We start from the raw sequence: 11,139 nt of genomic DNA on the forward strand, positions 1-11,139 counted from the left end.
GAGCTGGGGCAGTGACAGGCAGCAATTCCCTGCTGCTCACGGGTTTGACAGTCCAGCAGCAAGAGAGGTCAGTCTTTACCTGGGCAGGTGCTGTGGGCTTGGTTTGGTTGTTCCAGTGACACCAAGGCTGGAGGAGCTCAGGGCTGCGGGTTGGTGAGCTGCTGCCTCCCTCTGCTGGGAGCCGGGCACAGGGGACACCTTGTCCTGGCAGTGACATGTCCTGGCCTCCTCCATCCCTCCCCAGGCACAGGGGACACCTTGTCCTGGCAGTGACATGTCCTGCATCCCTCCCCAGCCCTGCAGGCACCCAGGGTACGATGGAGGACAGGTGGGACAGTCCCCTCAGTGACACCTGGGGAGTCTCTGGCTCAGAGCTGGCAGCAAAGGGTCTCTGGTGGACCAGTTTAAGAGAACTGAGCTTTTTGCTGCCAGCTCCAACAGGGAATCAGTTGGATCCAAGGGAAGAGCTGCAGCCCCCAGGAGATAATACAAGAACCAGCCCTTATCTCAGCCTTGCCCTGCAGGAGAGGCAGGGTGCCCTGCCCGTGCTGCAGCACCGAGCCGAGGATGCCCTGCACTGCACCAGCACAGGCTTCTCCTTCTCCCCAGCCTCCTTCCCCCGTCCCTGCTGCTCCAGGGGCGCTGCATTGTCCCCTGCGTCCCCAAGGCTGGAGCAGAGCTGCAGCGGTGGCTGCTCAGCCAGGCTCCTGCACCTCCTGGAGCTGCTCCTGGGCCTGGCCGCTCCTGCATGGCTGCCCCGGGCCCTGGGGACACCCAGCACGGCCCTGTCCCTGCTGCACCCGAAGGACACGCAGGGAAGGACACTGCACAGGCGATGCCTCGGCCAACTCCATCACCGAATGGCTGCAGGGAGGGAGCCCGGGCCAGCCTTGGCTGCCACAGCCCTGCAGCAGCAGCAGCAGCAGCAGCAGCAGCATCGCAGGGCGTGCATGGTCCCCTCCCTCCCCTGCAATGTCCTTTTGGCTGAGGAGGGCTCGCTCAGGGCTCTGCTGCAGTGCATCGCAGAGCGGCTGTTGTGCCAGCGAGCCACGGAGTGTGCCTGCTCTGCCTGCCCTGTCCCGGAGTGCCCCTGCTCTGCCCTGTCCCGGGCACCGAGCTGATGATGCCCGGTAACCGGACACTGATGCTCGGTAACCGGACACCGGGTCCGGGCAGCACCGAGCCCCCGAGGAGGAGCAGCTCCGGTTTGCCCCAACCTGCTCGGAGCTCCAGGGGCAGCCCGGGCTCTGCTCCCTGTGCCACCCTCCCTGTGCCACCCTCCCTGTGCCACCCTGACACTGCCACCCTCCCTGTGCCACCCTTCCCTGTGCCACTCTGGCACTGCCACCCTTCCCTGTGCCACCCTCCCTGTGCCACTCTGGCACTGCCACCCTTCCCTGTGCCACCCTTCCCTGTGCCACCCTCCCTGTGCCACCCTCCCTGTGCCACCCTGACACTGCCACCCTTCCCTGTGCCACCTTCCCTGTGCCACCCTGACACTGCCACCCTCCCTGTGCCACTCTGACACTGCCACCCTTCCCTGTGCCACCCTTCCCTGTGCCACCCTCCCTGTGCCACCCTCCCTGTGCCACCCTGACACTGCCACCCTTCCCAAAATGCTAAAACTCACTGCCACCCTCCCTGTGCCACCCTCCCTGTGCCACCCTGACACTGCCACCCTTCCCAAAATGCTAAAACTCACTCTGAAATTCACTGTGGCGGCCAGGAAAGGGTCCCTGCGTTCCAGACCAGGGACTGGCATCGGAGGAAGGAATCAGCTGAAATAGGGCCTTTCATCAGGCACAGCGCAGTCAGGTGTCAGGGGCACTGAGTCTGCACTCAGGATGCTCAGAACCTGGCTGGGGGTGTGCCAGCCTCCCTGTGCACCCTCCCTGTGCCAGCCTGGCACGGCCCCTCCGCCCCGAGCATCCCCAGGACATCTCCTGGTGCCCAGCCCCAGGTGTGGCTCCTCACACACCTCCAGCCCAGGCCGCTCCCCAGCCTGCTGTGCCCACCTTCTCCTGCCCTGCACCTTTCCCTGAGGCCCCTGCTGGCCTCGAGCGGCTCAGGGGTGCTCCTGGGTGCCAAACGCCTCTGCAGACCCTGCAGGGCGCGCAGGGATGTCACCTGCTCTGTGTGGCACTGCATTGGCACAGGGAGCGCTGCCAGGAGCGGTGCGCTCGCTTCGCTGCTGAGGGAAGGCGCTCGGGTGTCCCCTGGGACATGGGGCTGTGGGGGAGCATTGCAGGGCCTGGGGGCTCCACACACAGCTCCTGAGCTCAGCCACAGCCCCCTGCCCTGCCCAGTCACCTGCAGGGGCTCTCCCATCACTTCCCATCTTTAATCAAATGGTGCCAGCCAGCCAGGCTGGCAAAGGGCTCGTGAGCGATGCTCAGTCACAATCCACCAAAAACCTCACCAACAGCTCAAGGTCAGCAGACAGTCCAAGGCCATTTCCACTCTTTTCTTGGATAAGCTCTTGTCTGTGACTTTTCTAGGGCAGGGACCTTATTTTGTTTCCGCAGGAACTCAACACAATTTCTGCTGCTAACCCAAGTGAAAGGCATCTTCATCAAGCACGTCCCTCCCTGAATTTTGCTCTGCCAGACAAGAGCAGAGGACTTCCAATTCACCCCAAGGAAGCTCTTAAAACGTGCTGAGTTTGCCCTCTGTTTACAAATGTGCAAAGTTATTTACTGCAGAATATTGAGGCAAATGAAAACTCTTTGAGGTTTGCCAAGCTGTAGCTGTCCCTCCTTTAGCAGCGGGGACTGTCCCTGCTCCAAAGCTCAGTTGTCTGGGCAGCAGGAGAGGCACAAGGGCAGCTGGATGGATGCAGCCCCACTGCAGCTCAGCTCCTCAGCATAATTACAAATTCTGAAGGCTGAGCCGGAAAAATTACATCCTGAGGACATTTACACCCAGGCACAGAGGTGGGAGAGGGAAACATTAGGATTCCCAGCACATGGGGATTCCTGTGTTCACGTGTCAGACGGGGATGGGCAGACAGCAATTTCCAGCAGCTGGGGAGGGTTTTTAACACATTGGAGCATCACAGCACTGAGCCAGGGAGCTGCCCAGCCCCTGCACTCCTGATCACCCCAGCTCTGCAGGGAAAAGCCAGCTGGAAGAACCTGCAGAGGTTTTGCAAGAAGCAGCCCTCTCCTCACCCCAGCCTGATGGTTCCAGGTCTGCAGGAAAGTGAGATTTCCATTAAAAAGGAAGGAAAAGAGCATCTTCCCAATCCCTCACAGGAGCAGGCGTTGCCAGAGACCCTGCCCCGGGGTCCAGCAGCAATTCTGAAATCCCAATTTGCAGAGCAGCCCCTTCCTCACAGCTCTCCTGTGTTTCTCACTCCTGACAACAGCAGAGCTCCTGCAAGAGAGAAACTTGGAGCACGTGGGTTTGCTGCAGTGCTGCTCAATACCCACAGAGTCTATCGAAATTTAAGGGAGGGAATAAGGAGCAAAATGAGCCTGGAAAGGAGCTGCATCCCTGCAGCCCATCTCAGAGCCTGCTGCTGCCCTGCCTGAGCAGCACCACAGGGCTCACACACATACCCAGTTATTTCATGGCTCTCTGCCCTTTGCACTGGGGCACAGGACCCATGACCCTCTCCAAAAATACATGCTGCCACTTGACCCAGCCCTCCAGAAACATTTCTGTGCCAGCCCCTGCAAACAGAGCTCAAAAGTCAAGTAGCAACAAGCAAAGCTCAATTTAAGTGCAATCCTTAAATATGTGGTGGAGCAGAGCTGAGGTTCTGGCAGCAGTGCTGCTGTAACCAGGGGGTTTCAGGTGGCATCTGTCTGTGCAAGCTCATCAGCACCAGGAATAAACTCCTCACGTTTTACAAAAATACTTCTCAGGACACTTTACTCTCATTAAAGGAAAAGGCTCCAGCAGGAGCAAATACCCCAGGCAGCCCAAAATGCTAAAACTCACTCTAAAATTCACCATGGCAGCCAGGAAAGGATCCCTGCTCTCCAGATCAGTCTGGCACTGGAGGAAGGAATCAGCTGAAATATGGCCTTCCATCAGGCACAGCACAGGGAGGTGTCAGAGGCACTGGGTCTGCACTCAGGATGCTCAGAACCTGGCTGGGATATATCTGGGAGGTGTCAGAGGCACTCAGGATGCTCAGAACCTGCCTGGGGTTCTGTTCACATTGCTGGGATCTCTCTGGGTTGCTGCAGGCACAGCACAGGAGTTTCAGGTGGCACTGGAGGGGCTGTGAATTCCTGTTGAGATTTAATTTTAGTGCTGAGGGCGCCTTCCCAGGTGTGCAAAGCAAGAACTGCTGGGGCAGCAGAGGCTGTGAGAGGAGAAATGGCAGGAAGTGAACCCTCCCTCCCTTTGCACTCTGGTGCTATTTTGTCTTTTGGGACCCTCCCTGCCATGCTCAGCACTGAAGGGGTCTGTGCCATGAATTCCCTCCAGCAGCAGGGCACCAGGTACACACCACCCGATACCAGGCCAGAGACACATCAATATACCTGAAACCCTCAGTTCTCTGGTTTGTCTCGTTCTCACCCTCTACAATCATTCTTATTTCCCTTCTGCTGGGAATCACCAGGTTTGTGGGGAGACAGAGAGGCTGTGTGCCCATTCTGGAGAGCAGAGCCCAGGGAATCTGCAGCTTGCCCCACTTGTACCACCAGTGGGGAGTCTGCTCTGTTCAGTTCTACAGCAGTTGTGTGGTTTTTCCCTAAGGCAGAGACTGATATTTATTTATGCTGAGAACATTTATTTATGGTGAGAACCTTTCCACACACCCAGATGTAGGAGCATCCTGGTGTTCATTGCCCCTCGGTGATTTGCACCCAGCCTGCTCCTAGCTCAGTTACTTTTCCTTTGCTCCTGTTCTAACAATCAGAGTTATCCACGAATGCCACAAACTAATGCACAAGCACTGTACAAATGAGATTGAGCCTCCTTGCTCATTAAGACGATGATGCAAGGAGCAGAAGTAGCAGGGTGTGAGTGTGCTGCATGGAGTCTGCATTAAATCACACAAAATTCTGGGGTTTGGCCTTGCAGCTGACTCCCCCCGTGCCTCCATGACTGGTGCCAGAGACATCTCTGAAGGAGGATCTGAAAGTTCTGGGGAATGCAAAGGAGCAGCTGAGGGTGCCCAGGGCTTGTCTCTGCCATCAGCCAGCTCTGTGACCTTGAGAGATCACACTCCAGTGCCAGCTCTCTGTGCTGGGGACAGCACTCACCTTTCCTACACATGCCAGGGACTTCTCTCAGTCCTTGTGCAAGCACAGGATAAAAGCCCACCCCAATTACAGATCTAATCAGTGTAAACATGCACTACTACTCTCAAACAGAGTGGCAGGCACCAGTAATTGCCTCAGCCCCAGCGGGGACCAGAACACCCTTGCTGGTGTCAGGAGACATCCCTGGGACGGGCAAGTCAAATATTTGGTGATTTCAGATGCTGCAAACGCCACCAGCATCAGCTGCAGGCTGCAGCCGGGCTCTGGCTCGGGATGTGCTGTGAGCACTGGCTGCTGAGCAGCCTCCCCCAGACACGGAAAATCTAACCCAGACCTGCAGGGAGTTCAGCACAGCTGACTTCACTGCTATCGCAACAGAATTGATAATTGCTCAAACTGCATTTTTTCCCCCTTTGCCCCATACAGTTCCCAAGACTCTGGAATTGCTAAGAAGCTACGTTCCAATTAATAGATATTTTTACACAAGGAAAATGCAAGTCGCTAGCAGATATTTATGTCAAAGTGAATTTTTTTTTACTTTATAGTTAAAATTAACCAGCCGGTTCTTGCGCCATTAATAAATCAGAGTGCACATGCCTCCAGAAAATGCAAGTTTAAACTTCTGCAGTAGGAGGCTGTGCTGACACATGCCCATGCAGATTCAGCCTGGGACGGCTGTGGGGAGGTGATGAGCCGCAGTTCTGGGATCCACCGGCGCGCTTGTACCCGGCTCCGCAGGTGCAAGGACACGCAGGGAATTTGGGAGCAGGCTGCGGGAGCTCGGCTCCAGCCCGGACATCTCCGGACACATTTTAAAGCCGCGGCTCGGAAATGCGGGGGGAGAGGGAAGGAACCACCCGGGGCTGCAAAGCGCCGGGTGCGGGAGGAGGCTCGGGAGGGGAAGGGAATCCCTGGCCGAGGATGCTGCGCTGCGGATGGCCCGGAGGAGCTGCGAGCGGGCACCTCCGCACCTTAAAGCGGCAGCGCCGCATTCCCCCGGGCACACGGGGACAGCGGGGACACGGGGGGCAGTGCCACTCGGGGGGCAGCGGGGACAGCGGGGACAGCGGGGACAGCGGGGACACGGGGGACAGTGGGACACGGGGGGCAGAGGGGACACGGCGGGGACGCGGGGACATGGGGACACGGGGTGCAGTGCCACTCGGGGGGCAGTACCACTCGGGGGGCAGTGCCATTCAGGGGGCAGTGCCACTCGGGGGACAGAGGGGACACGGGGTGCAGAGGGGACACAGGGACAGTGCCACTCGGGGGCAGCGCCACTCGGGGCACAGAGCCATTCGGGGTGCAGTGCCGCTCGGGGGACACAATGCCGCACGGGGACAGTGCCACTCGGGGGCAGTGCGGGCAGCCGCCGTGCCCGGGCGCTGCAGCAGCGGCAGCGCGGTCCCGCTGCGCTCCCGCAAAGCTCCGCAGCCGGCGCGGGGCTCGGACTGCAGCACAACTGCACCAGCAGCAGCCAGAAAATGCACCTGCCTGCCAGCCGGCAGGCACAGACACAGCTCCCCGCTAGCCCTTCTGCTTCGCTTCTGATGGGTGCCTTTTCTTCCCATTATTATTTTTTCAAATTTGGTTTTGTCGGCTTGTTTAAAAAAGCAGAATGAAAAAAAAAAAAACCACCCTCCACTGATTCAGCTTCCCTCATAGCGGTCCCAAGGAGAGTTTAAAACGCAGAAAGGAAACGAACTGAATGAAGTTTAATTAGCAAGCACGCAGCAGAAGTTGCACTTTTTAAGCTTTTATCAACCATAAAAGACAGCCCCGCAGGAGGAAGCGCCGCAGCCTCTTTAAGATCCCTCCCCTCCTCAAAGAGCATGCAAAGGGAAGAGCTTCCATGGAAGCGGGCTCGGGAAGCTGCTGTCCCTGCCGAGGAGTGCGTTCTTACCCCAGGTCCGCTCGGAGCTCGGCGTGCCGGGGATGCAGCGCGGGGAGCGGCCGAAGTCGCGGCGCTGCTGCGGGAGGAGGCAGAGCCGGCAGGAGCGGAGCCAGCGCTGCCTCTGGAGCCGTGCCGGCACAGCCCGGAGCTGCTCACGCCGCCCAGCAGGGAAAACGGGGGAGGGGGAGTTAAAAAGTCTTAAATCCCTGACACTGCAAGAAGCCTGATCCTATAGGATCGGGGCTGGAACGCGGCTCCGGGTTTCCCTGCGAGGAGGGGACTCAGCCCTTCCATCACCGCCGGCTCCTCTCACCTGGCCACGCTGCTGCTCCAAGAGCAAACACGAAAAGCGACCCAGACATCTGCAGAAGCCTCTGAAGTGCACCCTGGGCTGGTCTCGATGTGGGGAGCAGGCTGGAGCAGCCGGCAGCGTTCTCTGGTGTGAGATGCAGTGAATGCGTTCTGTAACTGTGCCAGGGAGGACAGGGGGTGACAGAATGAGCAGGGAGAATCTCGTCCTCCACGGCATTGCTAAGAGGTCTCAGCCACATCAGGAATTCAGACAGAAGCTGCACGTATAAATAATAAATTTGAAAAAAATAAAACAAACACCCCAAACAAAAAGCTCACGCATCCCCCAAGCATTTGACATTTCTCTCCCTGATACACAGAACAGTGCAACGCCTCATCCAAAGAGCTGTCACTAACTTCAGCTAAACTACCTTGTTTTAAACCAGCTCAGGCCTAGAAAAGCTTTCTGCCCTGTGTAATTTAATTCCTGCCCCTTATTAGTTTGACAAAATGCACAGTTCATTCCCTGCTATTCCATTGACTCAGGCCTGCAAGGCTGCAGCCAGCGATGCTGTGCACACCCTGCATTCCGTGGGGGACTCAGCACAGACACAACAGGCACCAGCCCATTCTCTGATCCATGGAAATGCCCAGAGCAGACACTTGACTTTGCATCCTGCAATTACCACGCACAGGGATTCCTGGTTCTCCTGTTCTGGTCTTCTGTGGGACTGAGGCAGGGGAAACCTCTTTAAGCTCAAGGTTATTGAAGGACATTTCCAGGGGCACAGAGCATTTTAAATATTTGGGCGAGAGCTCTGCAACGTGCTGGCTCTGGAACCAACAGATGTGAAGGGATCATTTTGAAACACGTTGGTTTTTCACCTGCACACTCCAATGCATCACAGCAGAACACCCAGTGTACCTCAGGGTCAACTTCAATTCATTACTGCCTTTTGCTACCCCCCTTGAAAGCTTTCACATCAAGTTTTCAGATCTGCTGATTATCTGCATCTGAGAGAGTCCTGGCGCTGCCCTGGAGCCTTTTTCTCCCCTTTCTCTGTCATTGCTTTTCCATTTGGAGATTAATTTTTTGAGTGGGCCACCTGCACCCCTCAGCTGCACAACCCAAGGCACAGGACGCCCATTCTTTGCCTCTTTGAGAAGAAATGGAGAAATCTCCCTTTCTCTTTGGAGAGATGGAGGTTCAGGTCTGCCCCCAGCACTGCACTCACCCCCCTCTGCAGAGCTCTGGATGGGTTTTTACTCCTCTATACCTGTTGCTTAAGGTAACATGCTTGATAACGCTGGTTTTACAGCACCCCAGAGAGAGACAAACCTGGCACTCAGCACTGTGTTCCCTGTGCCCTGCTGCCAGCACTGCACTGCTGCAGCTCCTGCATGGCAGAGTGAGCATTCCCAGCAGGAATCCCCACCTGGGTGTGTGCTGAAACCAGCAGCAGGGACAGACTCCCCTGAACAGCAGGAACATTTCACTTTCAATGTCCCCATCTCTGCCAAGGCCCAGCAAACACTGATTTAGTGAAGCATCCCAAGGCCACGGAGCCCACAAAGCCCAGAGCAGGGTGAGGAGGGCACAGAGCAGAGCCTGGCAGCCCAGGGCTGTGTGCAGGGTGCCAGGGATGCAGCGCTCACCACGCACCATCCCGAACTCTGCACCAATTCCCTGCTGCACCACAGTCCATTTATAGAAACATGCTCATGCATTTTGGTGCATTTCACTTTGCTCTAGGAGAATACGGGGAAGGGTTTTGGCCTCAGGCTTTATCAGAGAGTCCAATCTTTACAGGACAGAGAGATGAGAGCATCTCCTCAACTTTGCCTTCCTGTTCAGCTGTCAGATGTCAGAGAAAACCTCTGACTGTCCCCAGCTGCATTTGTGCTCTGAGTGCAGCAGCCTGCACTGATCAACCCTGCTGTGCAACCCTGCTGTGCTGCAGCAGTGGTCAGGAAACTGATCAAACTGATCAAACTGATAAATCTGATAAAACTGATCAAACTGATAAAACTGATCAAACTGATAAAACTGATAAATCTGATAAAACTGATCAAACTGATCAAACTGATAAATCTGATAAAACTGATCAAACTGACCAAACTGACAAAACAGATAAAACTGATAAAACTGATCAAACTGATCAAACTGATACATCTGATAAAACTGATGAAACTGATGAAACTGATCAAACTGACAAAACTGATAAAACTGATCAAACTGATCAAACTGATCAAACTGATAAAACTGATCAAACTGATACATCTGATAAAACTGATGAAACTGATCAAACTGATCAAACAGATCAAACTGATAAAACTGATCAAACTGATAAAACTGATCAAACTGATCAAACTGATAAAACTGATCAAACTGATAACCAGCACAGCACTGCCTGCTGGCAGCCCAAAGGCTCACTGTGCCATCCTTCACCAGTCAATATTGATCTAGGACCTCAGGTTTCCCCATTTTCCAAGGAAGGAACAGCACGTTTAGCCCACAGCCTCCGTTTCCACCCTCCTTCAGCCCGAGACTGAGCAAGAGCCAACAGGCAGCTCGTCCCAGTGCAGAACACCTGGGGAAGATGCCAGCACTCAATCTTTAATGTGCTGACCAAGCCGATGAGAGCATCAGTTGCTCCGGGCAGGAGGCAGAAGGCAGGCACGGCTTAGCGGATTGATCACTTCTGTTTGACTCGGGCAGAGCAGGGTGAAGATGAGCTCTCCCCATCCCCATCCCCTTTCCCCCTGCCCTGTTTGTGTGGGGTTTCCAGCTGCACTGGGAGCTGCAGCGTCCCAGAGGCACCCCCAGCCCAGCTGCACACCCCAGGGGCATTCCCTGGGCGAGGATTCTGTCGTTTAAAAGCCACAGTCGGGAGAGGAAAGCCAAGGAACAATAGAAACACAAGCTGCTAAGCGGCAGCATTACTCTAATGCTCTCTCACCTTGGAGTGTCTCAGCCGTACTTGGGTGCTAAGCTCTTTAGGAGCTGAGCTGGCCAGCAGAAGCCAGAGCAGGGGTCTGGGGATGGCTGCTCCCGTGTGGAGCTGGGATGCACAGAGTGGCATTGCTTGACCCCAAACAGGCCAAAGCATTTAAATCTAAACTTCCTACACTGGACTGGAGGTTTCTGCCTGTCAGGCTGACCACAAACCAGAACCTGCTCAGCAGGTGAGTGCTTCACCTGCCCCAGAGCCATAACAAAGCCCCTCTTTCTTACCCTGCCCACACCAGCTCAGGAGGTGCTGCCACCATTTCTGGAGGAGCCCCAAGGCAGTAATTTTATTTCCTAAGAACCCCAGCTGCTGTCCAGCTGTTCTTTATTGCTTCACAGCAGAGGTTTGCAGCCTTACCCAAAGCCCCGTGCCCTGGATAGCCCAGGACTGGAGAGCATCCTGCCCAGCACAGCCCTGCCCAGCTCCAGCAGCTCTGCAGCACACAGGGCTCCCAGCCCACAGAACGCCACAGAACCAAGGAGCTAAATCATCCCAGAAATTACTCTGTCCTTCACAGCCACATCTCCGCTTCTTTGGCACTAAACCCCTTTGCGGAGGCTGAGCAATTTGGCAGGTAACAGGCAAGTTTCCTCTCAGGTTCCCTCACCCAAATCTCACCCTGCTGGAGCTCCCTTCGCCTGTTCAGAGCATGCAAACCCTCCCCAGCCCAGTGCCACCTGCAGCACCAAAGGGAAATGAAGCCCCACTGCAGCAAACTCAC

Source organism: Melospiza melodia, chromosome 26, assembly GCF_035770615.1.
Source record: "Melospiza melodia melodia isolate bMelMel2 chromosome 26, bMelMel2.pri, whole genome shotgun sequence".
Classification (NCBI taxonomy): Eukaryota; Metazoa; Chordata; class Aves; order Passeriformes; family Passerellidae; genus Melospiza; species Melospiza melodia.